This window comes from Amblyraja radiata, chromosome 10 (genome assembly GCF_010909765.2).
Source record: "Amblyraja radiata isolate CabotCenter1 chromosome 10, sAmbRad1.1.pri, whole genome shotgun sequence".
NCBI classification, from domain to species: Eukaryota; Metazoa; Chordata; class Chondrichthyes; order Rajiformes; family Rajidae; genus Amblyraja; species Amblyraja radiata.
In genome coordinates, this window is record NC_045965.1 from 10,579,589 (window position 1) to 10,595,627 (window position 16,039).

General features: G+C 43.3%; 1 protein-coding gene across 1 annotated transcript in view; it reads right to left on the reverse strand.

The window, feature by feature from the left end:
• Positions 1-16,039, reverse strand: part of cdc73 (cell division cycle 73) — a 275,800-nt gene that overhangs the window by 184,065 nt on the left and 75,696 nt on the right. The gene's annotated exons all lie outside the window — the stretch shown is intronic.

Consider the following 16,039-nt stretch of genomic DNA (forward strand, 5'->3'; position numbering starts at 1 on the left):
CAGCGGGACAAGCAACATCTCTGGATAGTAGGAATGGTGATGAATGGTGACCCCAATGAAGCCTGATGAAGGGTCTCGAACCTAAACGTCGCAGATTAATTCTATCCAGAGATGCTGCCTGTCCCGCTGAGTTACTCCAGCAGCTTGTGTCTATCCTCAGAGTAAACCAGCAGCTGCAATTCTTTCCTGCACCTTTGGCCTAGCTCCGATAGACACAAGATGCTGGAGTAACTCAGCGGGACAGGCAGCATCTCTGGATAGAAGGAATCGGTGACGTTTCAGTTCGAGACCCTTGGTCAGCATGGCCTATCATGCTAAAGAATTTCACTTTGCTGTGCATACGTGACAACAAAGAACCTTTGAACCATTGAAACATTTGACTGAAATCACATTAAATGCAAATAAATAAAACCCAGTGCATTTAGAAGATCAGGCAACACATCTGGAGAATATGGATAGGAAACATTATGAGTCAGGACCATTCTTCAAACCCTTTGACGTGAAACGTCACCTATCCATGTTAAGGTCATAAGTAATAGGAGCAGAATTATGCCATTCGCCCCAGCAAGTCTACTCCGCCGTTCAATCATGGCTGATCTATCTCTCCCTCCTGACCCTATTCTCCTGCCTTCTCCCCATAACCCCTGACACCCAAGATCTCCAAAGATGCTTCCTGATCTGCTGTGTTACTCCAGCACATTATGTCCTACGTGTGTTAGCTATCATCTGCAGCTCTTTGTTTCTGCATTTTGACCTATCCACTGCAAAATCTCAAGCCATGCCTACTTTGAAGAAGTTCTTCACCCAAGTCCGAAGAAGAAACCAACCCGAAACTTCACCTATCCATGCTCTCTAGGCCTGCCTAACCTGCTGAGTTATCCCAGCACATCTGCAGTTCTTTGTCTCCAATGTGTTTAGTATGCAGAGCAATATGCTGGTCCCATCATGCCCACAACATGCTACGCATTCATTTTGTAAGTATTTACAAACATTTGCCAACATTTTGTTACACTGAATCTTTATGTACACACCCACACACACACACACACACACACTATACAAAAATAACACGTCCAGAAAAAATGTTCACATCAGATAGCACACAAACACCATTCCCTCTGTTAAGTGCAAGGTTTCTTACCAAGTAAATTCACAAAATATAGAAACCAGGAACTACAGTAAACTACAGATGCTGGTTTACTTAAAACGACACAAAATTCTTGAGTAACTCAGCGGGTCAGGCAGCATCTCTGGAGAACATGGATCGGCACGGGACCCTTATTCAGACCGATTGTGGGAGGAGGGGTGGGGGTAAGAAGAAAGCTGGATGGAGGAGGGACACAGCAAAGCCTGACAGGTAATACATTGATACAGGGCTTTTGATGTTTGGACAAAGACCAGAGATGAAAAGACAGAAGGTGTGAGACAAAAGGATAGATGAGTTACGAATTGCGAAGCTAGAGGATGGAATGTAGGGGAAAGGGGAGAGGTTGGGGAGAAGTAGGAGCGAGTCTAGGTGTGACACAGCAGAGAGGTGGGGGGGGAGGGGGTAATGTAGGAGATGAGAGAGGGGCAGGGTTTTTGGAGAATTCAATGTTCATACCGTTGGATTGCAAGCTACCCAAGTCAAAGATGAGGTGTCTTTCCTCCAGTCGTGTTTTAAACTAAAATCACAACAACCATATCTGATTTTCTTCAACTGCCTTTAACAAAATGGAGTACGAACTTCAAACACGATCTATGCGTATACAACAGGCTATCTCAAATGTGTACAGATGATGTAAGCTCTCTGGTATAAAAGAAGAAGAATTTCTGTCTAAAAATGTAACTTTGATCTGTCCTTGCCCCGAAGGGTGTGAAATGAATAATTAAATAGGACTAAGAAAGCATGCACATAAAATTTGAAGTGCGTTGTGCTTTCTTTATTCAGTCTTCCCCTTGACTACAGCATGAATGTACTCTCCTGATGAAAGACAGTTCTTTGTGCAGCAGGGAAATACACTGTGGAGAAGGAAATGAAACTTGATTGAATCAGGTTAGAGAAATTAAAATGGAGCGCACCTGTCAGTGCCGTCATGTCATAACATCCCCTGCAGAAAGGCTCCTGCACATTTCAAACCCAGTATGGCCCAATTTTGCAGATGTCTTTGCTTTTACCAACAGCCCCTCGACCCAACTCTCAAGATTATAGGACACAGGAGCACAATTAGGCCATTCGGCCTATTGAGTCTGTGCCGCCACGATCATGCCTAATATTTTGTTCCCTCTCAATCCCATTCTCCTGCCTTCTCCCCGTAACCTTTGACGTCCTTACTGAACAAGAATCTATCAATCTCTGCATTAAATTTACCCATTGACGGCCTCCACAGCTGTCTGTGGCAATGAATTCCACAGATTCACCACCCTCTGACGAAATAAATTCCTCTTAGTCTCCTTTCTAAAGGTACGTCCTTTTATTCTGATGCTGTGGCTTCTGGACCTGGACTCCCCTGTGCTGGAAATATCCTCTCCAAATCCACTCTATCTAGGCCTTTGTAGTACTGTGTTAAAATAATATTTGTCTTCAAGTGCAAACTACAGATTCGTTTACATCACATCAATTACATCACATCTACACATCTTAAACACACAATGCAGGAGACTTGTCCGCGAACCTACACTTTAAAAACGTTATACAAACAAACCAGATTGAATTGAAGTGCTTAATGCTACAAATAAAAGATTGTACCAAGGTTTAGTTTAGTTTAGTATAGAGATACAGCACGGAAACAGGCTCTTCAGCCCACCAAGTTTCCGTTGACCGCACGTTAACGTTGCCCTACACACACGAGGGACAATTTACACTTATAACAAGCCAATGAACCTACAAACCTGTACATCTTTGGAGTGTAGGAGGAAACCAAAGATTCCTGAGAAAACCCACTGGGTCACGGTGAGACCGTACAAACTCCGTACAGACAGCACCCATAGTCGGGATTGAACCCGAGTCTCCGGCCTCCGCAAGTGCTGTAAGGCAGCAATACCGCTGCGCCGTTGTGCCGCCCTTAAAGTTTTTGTGGGTTTTTTTTAACTGTGGTTTAAAAACAGTACACTGTATAAACTCTACAAAAATACTTGATACGTGACAAATTTTGCAGCAAAAATAGAGACAGAAATTTTCCATTTTGTTTTATTCACCAATATTTTTTATTCTACACAGGACAAAAAAAAATTAATTCTACTCAGGACAACACCATTATTTTTGCTTGCACTTTAAACCTAACTAGAATCAAGTAGAACATTAAATCCTCTCTTCCAATTTACCAGCTACTGAGCCTTCTAAATTACCTCCATTAAAGAAACCAATGATAGTGGCTTGCAGAGATAGCCAGTAACCTTCACAAAGGTTTCCAAATAACACAACTGAACACTTCTTTTTTTTTTAAATACGCAGAAGATACATAGCTAATGAATATTAAATTAAAACGACCAGCTGCAGGGAATCTGTGCCTGCAATACTGATCTGGTATTGCTATCAATACTGGATTAAAAAGAAAAACCCTATAATAGTCCAGATATATAGTTCTTTATCATTAGAGCCACTGCATTATTTGGAAAATAAGTGCAAATCGATTACAAGTATTCCACAACGGAGCACTAATTTTGAAAGGGCCAGGAGACCACATGAAATGACTCCACATACTACATAATTTAAGCCATGATTATAATTGGCATTTTTCTTCCTTGTTTTAGGAAGAGCAAATCAGGAATTACCAGAAGATTGGACGCACATAGACGAGACCTCTGTATTCATGTTTCCTCCACTCTTTTATCAGAAGGTGGGTGTCACTAACAAGACCAGCATTTATTGTCAACACCAGAAGAAGGTGGCGGCAGGCTGCCATCTTGAATCCTTCTGCTGAAGGTGTTTCCACAATGGGGAGCTCAGGTTTTTAGATACAATGCCAATGAAGGCATGGTGCTATATTTCCACATTAAGATTGTCATCAAGTTCAACAGAAACTAGCAAGTCGTGGTGTCCGGATGCACTTTTAAGGCAGTGAACATTGCAGGTTTGAGATATTCTACTGGCGTACACCAAGCAAATACATTTAGTATATACTGCAGCCATAGTACACTGGTGATGAGGGAAGCAAATGTTTAGGATGATTGATGGGCTATCAATTACAGTGCCCTCCATAATTTTGGGGATAAAGACCCATCATTTGTTTATTTGCCTCTGTACTCCACAATTTGACATTTGTAATAGAAAAAGTCACCTGTGGTAAAGTGAACATTGTCAACTTTTAATAAAGGCCATTCTTATACATTTTGGTTTCACCATGTAGAAATTACAGCAGTGTTTATACATAGTCCCCCCCTAACCCCCCCCCCCCACCCAAACCCCCCCAACCTCCCACACACCCCCACACAAACCCCCCCAACCTCCCACCCCCCCCCCCCCCCCCCCCCCACCCAACCCCCTCCACCTGGATAAATGGAAAATATTCCATCACACTTGTTTTAGATACTAAAAAGGCTTTGTGGTATCAAGTGGTGGGCTACTTGCTGTCAACCACAGCCTCCCCCACACAAGTCATACCAGCTTCAAAGTCGTCTTATTAAGTTTCATTGTCTATACTTGCTTTCACCTTTCCTTTATCAGTTACTTTTTTGCTTATCTATCATTCATTTGTTCTATATCTCTCTTCATTGTCTTTATCTGTTGTTTCCCTCTTCCTTGACTCCCTGTATGAACAAGGGTCTTGACCCTAAACATCACCTATTCCTTTTCTCCAGAGATGCTGTCTGACCTGCTGAGTTACTCCAGCTTTTTGTGCCTACCCAGCCCCTGATCTCTTCGTGTATTTATAAGGGTGATCCAATGGAGATTCTCCAGGATTACTACAATAGGGCCCCATTATAATATCATGAAATAACAGGATAAAGGTTTGACACTTGTGTAGTACGAACATTATTTGTCACTTCACAGCCAAGTCTTGCGGTAGACTGGTAAAGGCTGCTTCATTTTCTTCGGACTTGCAAATGGAATTGAAGTTAATGCAATCACCAGTTAATATCTCAGCCTTAAGTCATAATGATAGAAGGAATGCCTCTGATACAGCAGATGAGACGATTGGGCCAAGAATGTGCGTTCAGAAACACAAGCCGTGATGAACTTGGGCTCGGTTGATTGACCATCAAAAACCACAACCCATCTTAGAGTTATTGATTTATTCATCACAAAAACAGACCCTTCTGCCCAACTCGGCCATGATGACCAAGATGCCCCATTTAAGGTCATCCCATCTTCCTTTGTGCAGGACAGGACCGCAAGTCTTTGGCATGTGGGAGAAAACTGGCTCTTCCGGAGGAAACCAACGTGGTCACAGGGAGAATGCGCAGACTCCAAACAATCATCAGGCTTTCTTTTTAATGCCACCACCAAGTTTTATCAGAGCTCCTTCATGCTATTTTCTGTCAAATGCTACCTGGACATCCAGGGCAGTCACTCCCCATTTTACCTCTGGAGCACAGCCCTTGGATCCACATTTGAACCAAAGCTGGGTGTAGGAGAGAGAGCGAGAGTGAGAGCGAGAGAGCATGCATGAGAGAGAGCAAGCGTGAGAGAGCAGAAAGAGGCCCCTAGATCCGCCAAGCCCAATCACCCATCCTACTTTAGTCCCACTTCTGTAGTCTCCCCACATTTCCATCAACTAACCTCACATTATTCAACTCGTCTGCATGCTCGGTACAATTGAAATTCCCAATTAATCTGCCAACCCACGAGTCTTTGGGATGTGGGAGAAAACTGGCTCTTCCGGAAGAAACCAATGTAGTCACAGGGACAATGCGCAGATTCCAAATGCAGTGGTTGTCAGGATTAAACCCGGGCCTCTGGCAATGTGAGTTCACAGTTCCACCAACTGCATCACTGTGCGTCCCATGTCTGGAGCTGAGTGACCGTTGCAAGACGTAAACTGAGCATCAGTGAGCAGGTCATTAGAGAGCAGGTACCGCTATCGCATTATCGCTAACACCTTCCATCACATTGAAGATAGACACAAAATGCTGGACAAACTCAGCGGGACAGGCAGCATATCGGGAGATAAGGAATGGGTACATTTTGGGTTGAGACACTTCTTCAGACAAGTCTCCAGGTCTGAAGGAGGGTCTCGACCTGAAACGTCACCCATTCCTTCTCTCCAGAGATGTTGTCTGTCCCGCTGAGTTACTCCAGCATTTTGTGTCTATCTTCGGTGTAAACCAGATTCAATTTTAATTTTTTAATTTAATTGTCATTGTCAGTGTACAGTACAGAGACAACAAAATGCATTGAGGAAACCAGCATCTGCAGTTTCTTCCTACACCTTCCATCACGTTGTTGTGAGAAGAGTGATGCAGTGGAATTTAGCCAGTCTACATTAGTCCTTTTTGTGAACGGGAAATCTCAGGGGAATTATCCATATTGTACGGAAAGATCTCATGAAGGTGATGCGACAGATTATCCACTTCGGATGCACATGGTTTCAAATGTTCTGACTACTTGCTTCCAAAATAATTTGAAGAACCACCAACTGACACTTACGTCAGTTAAAGTTTGACTTGCAAAAGACTACTGTAACTAATTTTTATTCATGGGACTGCGCTGTTCTAATTCACTAATTTTTGTGATTCAATCATTTCATTTCAGACTGGGCTATTCTTAACATTTATTTCGACCTCTGCCGATGTATACAATTCCATCCGATAAAACAGGAAGGAGAGAACTTGGTTCTCAACAGTTTTTAGTCATGTGTCAATGTGATGGATGAAAGCGGTGGACCACCAGGGACTCTCCAATCTGGTTTAAAGTAAGTTATTATAAAAACATTCACAAAGTGTCCTTGCCTTTAAACAAGGCCAAGCGGGAATATACTGTGTGCATAATAAGGAGCGGCACAGTTGCACAGCAGTAGAGTTCCTTCCTTATGCCCCTGTCCCACTTAGGAAACCTGAACGGAAACATCTGGAGACTCAAGGTTTCCGTGAGGTTCCCGGAGGTTGCAGGTAGTAGAAGCAGGTAGGGAGACTGACAAAAACCTCCGGGAACCGCACGGAAACCTTGTGCGGGGCGCAAAGTCTCCAGAGGTTTCCGTTCAGGTTTTCTAAGTGGGACAGGGGCATTACAGCGGCAACTGATAAAACTAGTGTAGGGGTGATCGCTGGTCGGCGTTGACTCGGTGGGCTGAAGTGCCTGTTTCCACGCGGTATCCATAAAACTGAGACTCATTGCACACTGAAGCGTCAATTGCTGAAAGGCACAGAAGAGTGAGCCCTTGAAGACCATGCAGAACTTTCCTGTCCCAAGAACAGCTGTTATTTTCTACAGTATTTAGTGTACACAGTATGTGCAGGTCGGCTGTTATTGTGCTCGCTAAGTCACAGAATAATGCCCCATGTGTTCCTTTATCAACTAATTTAAATAAGCACATGAAAAGGGCTTGTGTTGTACAATGCCCTCCATAATGTTTTATTTGACTTTCACTGGCACAGCTTTGGTCATGTTGATAAGCAGCACTAAAAGTTTCCAAAGACTGGAGTAAAGATTAGGTGCTGGGAGCTCTCTTATACCTGCACGAAGGAAGCAATTAAACACACCTGAGCAATTACAAACACCCGTGAAACCTTGTGTCTCAAACATGATGGCGCCCTGAAATGGGGGGACGATGTATAAACACAGCTGTAATTCCTACATGGTGAAACCAAAATATATAAAAAAATACCCTTTAATAAAATCTGACAATGTGCACTTTAACCACATGTGATTTTTTTCTATTACAAATCTCAAATGGTGGAGTACAGAGGCAAATAAATAAATGATGGGTCTTTGTCCCAAACATAATGGAGGGCAGTGTACATTGTGCTTGCTTCTCATTGCATTCAGCCCTGACAAAGTATCAAGAGGCTGGTCATAGTGCACATCAACTCCAGCTTCCCAGACAGAGCCTATCCACCACAATTCACCTCCCGTCACAACAGGTCCATGCCAGGAACCATCTCCCTGACCCTAAACTCATCCCTGCAACATACTGTGAACCGATCACTTGACTTGGCATGGCACCGCAATTCCAATTCAGAGACAAGTTAACAGATTGTGAGGAAGATGCTGCAATGTTGACCAGACTGGGGGTACTTTTGTAGTAACAAGGAACTGCAGATGCTGCTGGTTTATACCAAAGAGAGGCACAAAGTGCTGGATTAATGCAGCGGGTCAGGCAGCATCTCTGGAGAAAAAGGTCTCAAGAAGTGATCTGAACCAAAATGTCGCCCATCCCTTTTCTCCAGAGATGCTGCCAGTACCTTTGTAGAGTCCAAATTTGGTACCTGGCATCAGGTGGTCTAGCCAGCTTTATACCTACTCTGATTAACACAATAATTTTGCAGTTGAATGAATAGTGCTTTGTAAAGGTTGATTAAAATCCGTGCACTTTGTTGAATATGGAATAACCTGCAGGCCAAAATAGTGGCATGCAGCAGATTTCCAAAAAGTGGAAGTAAGCAGGAAGCCCAGTCTCGACAATGGCTCTGCAGAATTTTGGGTGCAAACAAATAATCACTTTAATCATCCGAAAGCCAGTCACTAAATCGAGGGCCTTCATCAGTGGTCATTCTGTGGATGTTCACATGAAGGCGGTAGAGTCTTGCACCGATCACAGAAGTCTGAAGAAGGGTCCCAACCCAAAACGTTAGCTATCCATGATCTCCAGAAATGCTGCCCGACCCACAGAGTTACTCTAGCACTTTGTGTCACACCTGAGGTTCCAGCATCTGTAGGAAGGAACTGCAGATGCTGGTTTGCACCAAAGATAAACTTCTGTACTTCCTCGTGTATGCATGGCACTGTAGGCCCATGGAAGGAGCAAAATAAACTTTCAGAACCGAGGAGGAGTGAGAAGGATGACACCCAGAAAAGATTATCAGTCTGTAATGAGGAGGTTTTAAAATGAAGTAATGGAAAATAGCCCTGACGAAACATCTTATACCCAAAACATCGATTCATTTTGTGTTTCTCCACACAAATGCTATCTGGCACAGTTGTGGAATTCCAGCTGTCGTATTATCAAACCACACCTTGATAAAAATAATTTGCAATCTCAAATGTATTAAACAATTCCGCGAGTGCACTGCCAATATCCTTTAGCTATACTCATTCAAAATTATTCTCATAACTTTTTCTAAAATGGATAAATACTGGACCTATTGGCCAATTAACTGATAATATCACCTGATTGTTTTTTTTTACATGCAAATATAATGAGACTCACTGTTCGGTAATTGGAGAAATTAGCCAAATGGTCAATTTTGTAAATCAAGAAAACTAACCATCCTTTCATTTTACTGGGTCACTTGAAGGCTAGATCTCCTTTCTACCCATGCACATACAGCTGCAGTCTAACAAAGGAAATCCGTTGAGCAAAAGCCAAGGCGCAGCAAGGTTCTTCAATTTCATTCATCCTTCCAGCAACATAATCCTTCTGTGAACAACATAGGACTTTTCTGTTCCTGCACTGCAGCCATTGACTGATCAAGCGTTGCGATTTTAACAGCAAGATAAAAACATCAGAATTGTAGATTAGGTTCTTCTGATTCGAAGTGGTGGACATTTTCTATGTAGTGCTTTTAAAACACATGCCACATAAATGGCACACATTTGGACACAGAGTGCTGGAGTAATTCAGCGGGTCAGGCAGCATCTCTGGAGAACATGGATCGGTGACGTTTTGGGTCGAGACCATTCTTCAGATACATATTTGTTTGGTAGTTAGAGTTAAAACAATGTTATACAATGTCATCCAGAGGTTTAAATATCAAAGAATGTTTTACTAGTCACCAGTAATCCAGAGGTTTAAACATCAAAACGTATTGCAGTTAAGTGTAAAAGTACCATGCTCACTAGTGACTAGCAGCCAACATAGAACAGAATAGAACAGGCAAATGCTCTTCCAAATAAAAGGCCCATCCTCAGTTTTCTGACTGGACACTTTACAGCCATCAGAACCCAACACGGAATTATACATTTAGATAATTAGTTTGTGTTGCAACCAGCCATTTAAGATGAAAGGTCATCGGCTGGTACCCTGCTGCCTGACTCGCTGAGTTTTCTCCCACCGGGTCTCTCCGTTCCTGTACTTTCTCCGCATTATGCATTCATTTCCTTCCACCTACATTTCTGCCAAAAAGATCATTTGCTATTAACAAACCTTCATCACCCTCTCTCAATTGTAGCATCACTATTACCATCAGTGGCTCTCTTTATTTCCATTCATTATGATTTTCTTCCTCTTTTTTGCAATGTGCTTATCAATTTTCCTATTCAGGTAAAGATCACCAGATATCATGCATCTACAGTTTTTGCTTTGCCTTTAGAAATGGCAGGCTCTTAATTTTAGACTCCTTCAATTTCACCATTTGTTTTGTTGGGGTACCATCCAAGGGAGACTATTGTAATTAAAGAACAATGAACGAGAGAAGCAGCAAGTTGATCAGCCATTCAGATAACCAGTTGCTCCAAATAGTAATGGAACAGGTCAGTTCTGATGAAAGATCATCAAACTGCAACATTTAATCAGTAACGATGAGTTGTACAAAATGAAAAACAGGTCTAATTGTCCAATTAGCCCATGCTGACCCAAAATGTTAATCTACTCTGATCCCTCTTGCTTGTGTTTGGCCTATATTGCTTTAAACCATAGATAGACACAAAGTGCTGGAATAACTCATCGAGGCAGGCAGCATCTCTGGGAAAAAAAGATGGGTGGTGTTTTGGTAAGCCTTCTTCAGACATCTGTCAGTTCCCGACCCAAAGCGTCACCCATCCATTTTCGCCAGAGATGCTGCCTGACCCGCTGAGTTACTCCAGCACTTTGTGTCTATCTCAAGTTAGACCAGCATCTGCAATTCTTTGTTTCATCACATCCCAATCCTTGTACATGTCCGTGAACGTAATACTCTCAACCACCGTTACACATCCAGAGACACCGATCACTCCATCCCTCCACCACACTTTGGAAAAGTAGACCACCCAGCTGTGCTCCTTCCTACCAATAGGATGCCGCCCCAGTGAAGAGAACTGTACAGAATTGGTCAGGGGAGGCAGACTTTGCGGCTACCTGGCTCAGTAAAGGACTTTGTAACAGACCTGAACGAATATAACACGGTTGTTACAAACTTCATAAGGAAAGACATGGAAGAGCGCGTTCCTACCAAGATCATCCAATTGTTTCCCTCGCCACAAGCCTTGGATGAAAAAGGAGATCCATAATCTATTGAGAACCAGATCTAAGGCATTCAAGTCAGGCGACACAAGTTCACACAAGCAGTTCAGGTATGGCCTCCAGACAAGACCATTGAGAATGCAAACCGATACTTTCAGTCTAAACCACAGGATCAGACACTCGGCAACTAATGCTGCCTAAGAGCCAAACAAATTGATTCATTCCCACAGATGCTAATTTTTTAGGAAGTTAAAAGCATAAGTTTTGGCTAATAGTTTAAACATTTTTTTAATATTGAAACATGCACTTAAGATTTGGATGGAAAGCCAAAATTTCAATGTTTAAATGTATTATATTTTGCATTATGTACCCTAGGGAACCTCAACTTAATTATAACATCACTTTTTGGAGGCAAAGTGGTTGACTAGTGATAATTAAAATGTAAAATTCAATAACAGTTCATGCAATGAATAGTTAGTGACTACCAAACTATTTCTATATGGGTAAAGCAAATTTTATCAGGAGCTGTGGGGCAGTAGTCATTAATACCAAAGAGAACCAGCCCTCAAAACTATTTCAAATGCAACTACGAAAAGCAATAATCAGTTTTGAAGTCACAAGGACAGCTGCATGAATAATGGTTCAAATTTACCTTCATGAATTTACCATGCAGCGTCCACGGTACGAGTTCATTCCAAGAGCTCTCCCGAGTTTGCCATGATTCGAACTCGGAGATTTACGGTAATGGCCACTCGTCGGTACTCGGGGCTCTCGTGGACATTTTTCAACATGTTGAAAAATCTTCACGAGTCTTCCAGTGCTTACTTGCCGTTAGCGGGTCTTCCCGAGTGCCTGCCGTTAACGTTACGATCGTTAAGTGACGTCCCCGAGCTCCGACGTACCCGCTATGTTCATTCTCCGTGCTTACCACGAGCTCGTTTTTTTTTTAACTCGGGAAAGCTCTTGGAATTAACTCGTACCGTGGGACAGGGCTATTACAATTGAAAAAGGACATAATACACAACATAATCATTCAACACGGACATCCACCACAGCATTCTTCACCCTGGTGGAAGGCTATACAGTTCAGACAGTCCTCCTCCTCCTCCTCCCTTGTTCACCCATGGACGGGGCCCTGACCCTTTGTAGTCTCCGCTACGGACAGCCCGATGTTCAAGTCCTCTGGTCGGAACGCCGACGTCGGGACAGGTCGAGCCCGGAGTTCCCAAATTGGCCACCTCCTTACCGGAGACAGCGGCTTCAAGATGTTGTAGGCCGCAGGCCGGTGGTCGGCGCTCTTCTCCGGCGACCCCCAGCGAGGGAACGCCCGCTCCATGATGGAAGGTCCGCTCCACGCCTGCCGCCAGAGGCTTCACAGACCGAGGCTCCAAGATGTTGTAGGCCGCAGGCCATTGGTTGGAGTGCTTCTCCAGCGACCCCCGGCAAGGGGTCGCCCGGCTCCGTGATGTTAAAGTCCCCGCTGCGTCAGGGCCCGACTCCCGGAAAGGCCGCACCAAACCAGCTGTAAGGCAGCGAGGAAGGGGTGGGCGAAGAAGCGACAAGGAAGAAAGTCGCATCTCCGTCGAGGTAGGTGCCTGAAAAACGCCTTCCCCCTATTCCCCCTCATCACCACCACCCCCACACACAAAACATACAGAGAAACACTAAAACATACTTTGTACATACTAAAAAAAACAAAAAAAGTCGAAACAACAAACCCGCTGCAGGCGAGGCAGCCGACTCGCAGCGCCACTGTTGTCTCATAGTCACCGGCCACATTAAAGATTTGCGTTGGAAACTGATAAGGAACCCTCTTCTAATTAATATTTGTGCAAATATATTTAGTTAAAAATATTGTAAGGAGTGTGTCGGAAAGAACTGCAGATGCTGGTTTACACCGGCGATAGACACAAACTGCTGGAGTAACTCAGCGGCTCAGGCAACATCTCTGCAGAGGAATGGGTAACGTTTCAGACGGAGTCAGGGAAGAGGGAAACTAGAGGGCAAGCTGGGTGTCACATTATTTAACCAGATGTACAGTGCCCTCCATAATGTTTGAACAAAGACCCATCATTTATTTATTTGCCTCCTTACTCCACAATTTGAGATTTGTAATAGAAAAAAAGTACACATTGTCAGATTTTATTAAAGGCCATTTTTATACATTTTGGTTTCACCATGTAGATATTACAGCTGTGATTATCCCCCCATTTCAGGGCACCATAAAGGGACACATGGCTTCACATGTGTTTGTAATTGCTCAGGTGTGTTTAATTGCCTCCTTAATGCAGGTACAAGAGAGCTCTCAGCACCTAAGTCTTTCCTCCAGTCTTCCCATCGCCATTGAAAACTTTGATTGCTGTTTATCAACACGAGGACCAAAGTTGTGCCAATGAAAATCAAATAAGTCATTATAAGACTGAGTAACAGGAATAAAACTGTTAGATACATCAGCCAAACCTTCAGCTTACCAAAATCAACTGTTTGGAACATCATTAGGAAGAAAGAGAGCACTGGTGAGCTTACTAATTGCAAAGGGACTGGCAGGCCAAGGAAGACTTCCACAGCTGATGACAGAAGAATTCTCTCTATAATAAAGAAAAATCCCCAAACACATGTCCGACAGATCAGAAACACTCTTCAGGGGTCAGGTGTGGATTTGTCAATGACCACTGTCCACAGAAGACTTCATGAACAGTAATACAGAGGCTGCACTGCAAGATGCAAACCACTGGCTAGCTGCAAAAATAGTATGGCCAGGTTACAGTTTGCCAAGAAGTACTTAAAAGAGCAACCACAGTTCTGGAAAAAGGTATTGTGGACCGATGAGGCGAATATTAACATGTCAGAATGATGGCAAGAGCAAAGTATGGAGGAACTGCCCAAGATCCCAAGCATACCACCTGATCTGTGAAACACAGTGGCGGGGGATTTATGGTCTGGGCGTGTATGGCTGCTAAAGGTATTGGCTCACTCATCTTCATTGATGATATACCTGCTGATGGTAGTAGCATAATGAATTCTGAAGTGTATAGACACATCCTATCTGCTCAAGTTCCAACAAATGCCTCAAAACTCATTGGCTGGAGGTTCATTCTGCAACAAGACAATGATCCCAAACATACTGCTAAAGCAACAAATTAGTTTTTCTCCAGAGAAGACACCCAGCAACTGGTGATGTCCAAAAATCGCAGACTTCAAGCCGTCATTGCATGCAAAGGATATGCAACAAAATACTAAACATGACTACTTTCATTTACATGACATTGCTGTGTCCTGAAATGGGGGGACTATGTATAAACACTGCTGTAATTTCTACATGGTGAAACTAAAATGTTTAAAAATGGTCTTTATTAAAATCTTACAATGTGCTCTTTAGCCACATGTGATTTTTTCTATAACAAATCTCAAATTGTGTACAGAGGCAAATAAATAAATAATTGGTCTTTGTCCCAAACATTACGGAGGGCAATGTATTTTATAAGGACATTGAGAACAGGCATTGTGTGGGCGATTCAGAGCTTTGAACCACAAAATCACAGCATGAACACAGAATACAGAAATGATTATGTAACATTGAACAAGTTAAAACGAATCACCTCTGTCTATAGATGATCCATATCCCTCTATTCCTTGCACTTCCATGAGCCTATATCTAAATGCCTGCTAAACACCACCGTCATATCTGCCTCCATCACTACCGCCAGCAACGTGTTCCCGTCACTACTTTCCACGTAAAGAAACGTGCCCTTGCGCATCTCCATTAAACTTTCCGCCTCACCTCATAGCTATGCCCTCTAGTGTTGGACACTTCCACCCTGGGAAGGTGGCTCTGACAGTCTGCCCTATTTTTGCCTCTCATAATTTTTTCTACTTCTGTGAAGTCTTCCCTCAACCTTAGGCATGCCAGGGAAAACAGTCCAAGTCCATCCAACCTGCCCCTGAAGCTGAAATCCTCTCATCCAGGCAGCATTCTGGCAAACCTCCTCTGCACCCTCTCCTGAGCCTCCACATCTTTCCTGTAATGGGGCGACCAGAACTGCACGCGATACTCCAAACGTGGCCTAACCAAAGAGCTTTAATTATTTGCTGCTGTTTTTGTGCTGGCAGAGAATTAAAATTCAATCTGCAGAAAGAGTCTCTCTGGAGTCTTCCACCATGTCACCTCTGCTTGCTGTTACATCGGCAGCTCCATCTGCCATTTGGTTCAATGTCACAACAACTTCAAATGATTTCTGGAGCTTGTGATAGAGAAGGTTGCTACAGCCCCCGTTTCCCTGCAGCCTTGCACTGCATTGACAAAGGACTGCAGTGTACAGATATGACCAAGTAGTGTAAAGGAAAAGGGAACATATTAGGTTGGTGATATTTGACCTTTTTCTGGCCTGATACTTTTGTCCTCACTAGCAACTGGTAGAACATCATCGACCATGACATAGGAGTAGAATTAGGCCATTTGGCCTACCGACTCTTCGCAGAAGGTCAATCGTCATAATTCAGTTGTTTTTTTTAACCTGGTATTACACATTAAACATTTCTTGCAGTTTTCATATTAGAAATAACATGCAGCGTTTTAGCGGAGTTCAGTTTCAGTTTAGTTTATTGTCAAGTGAACCGAGGTACAGTGAAAAGCTGTCGGTCTGAAACCAGCACGTGAGACACAACATAATGCTGCAGTGCTATTAATGAAGTCGAGCAAGTTTTCTTTCACAGTCACACAATGCTCCTGAACACCAAACACTACTTCGTATTGATACCATCTGAGGTCCCAGGTGAAGGGGAACCCCATCACTTCATCAACC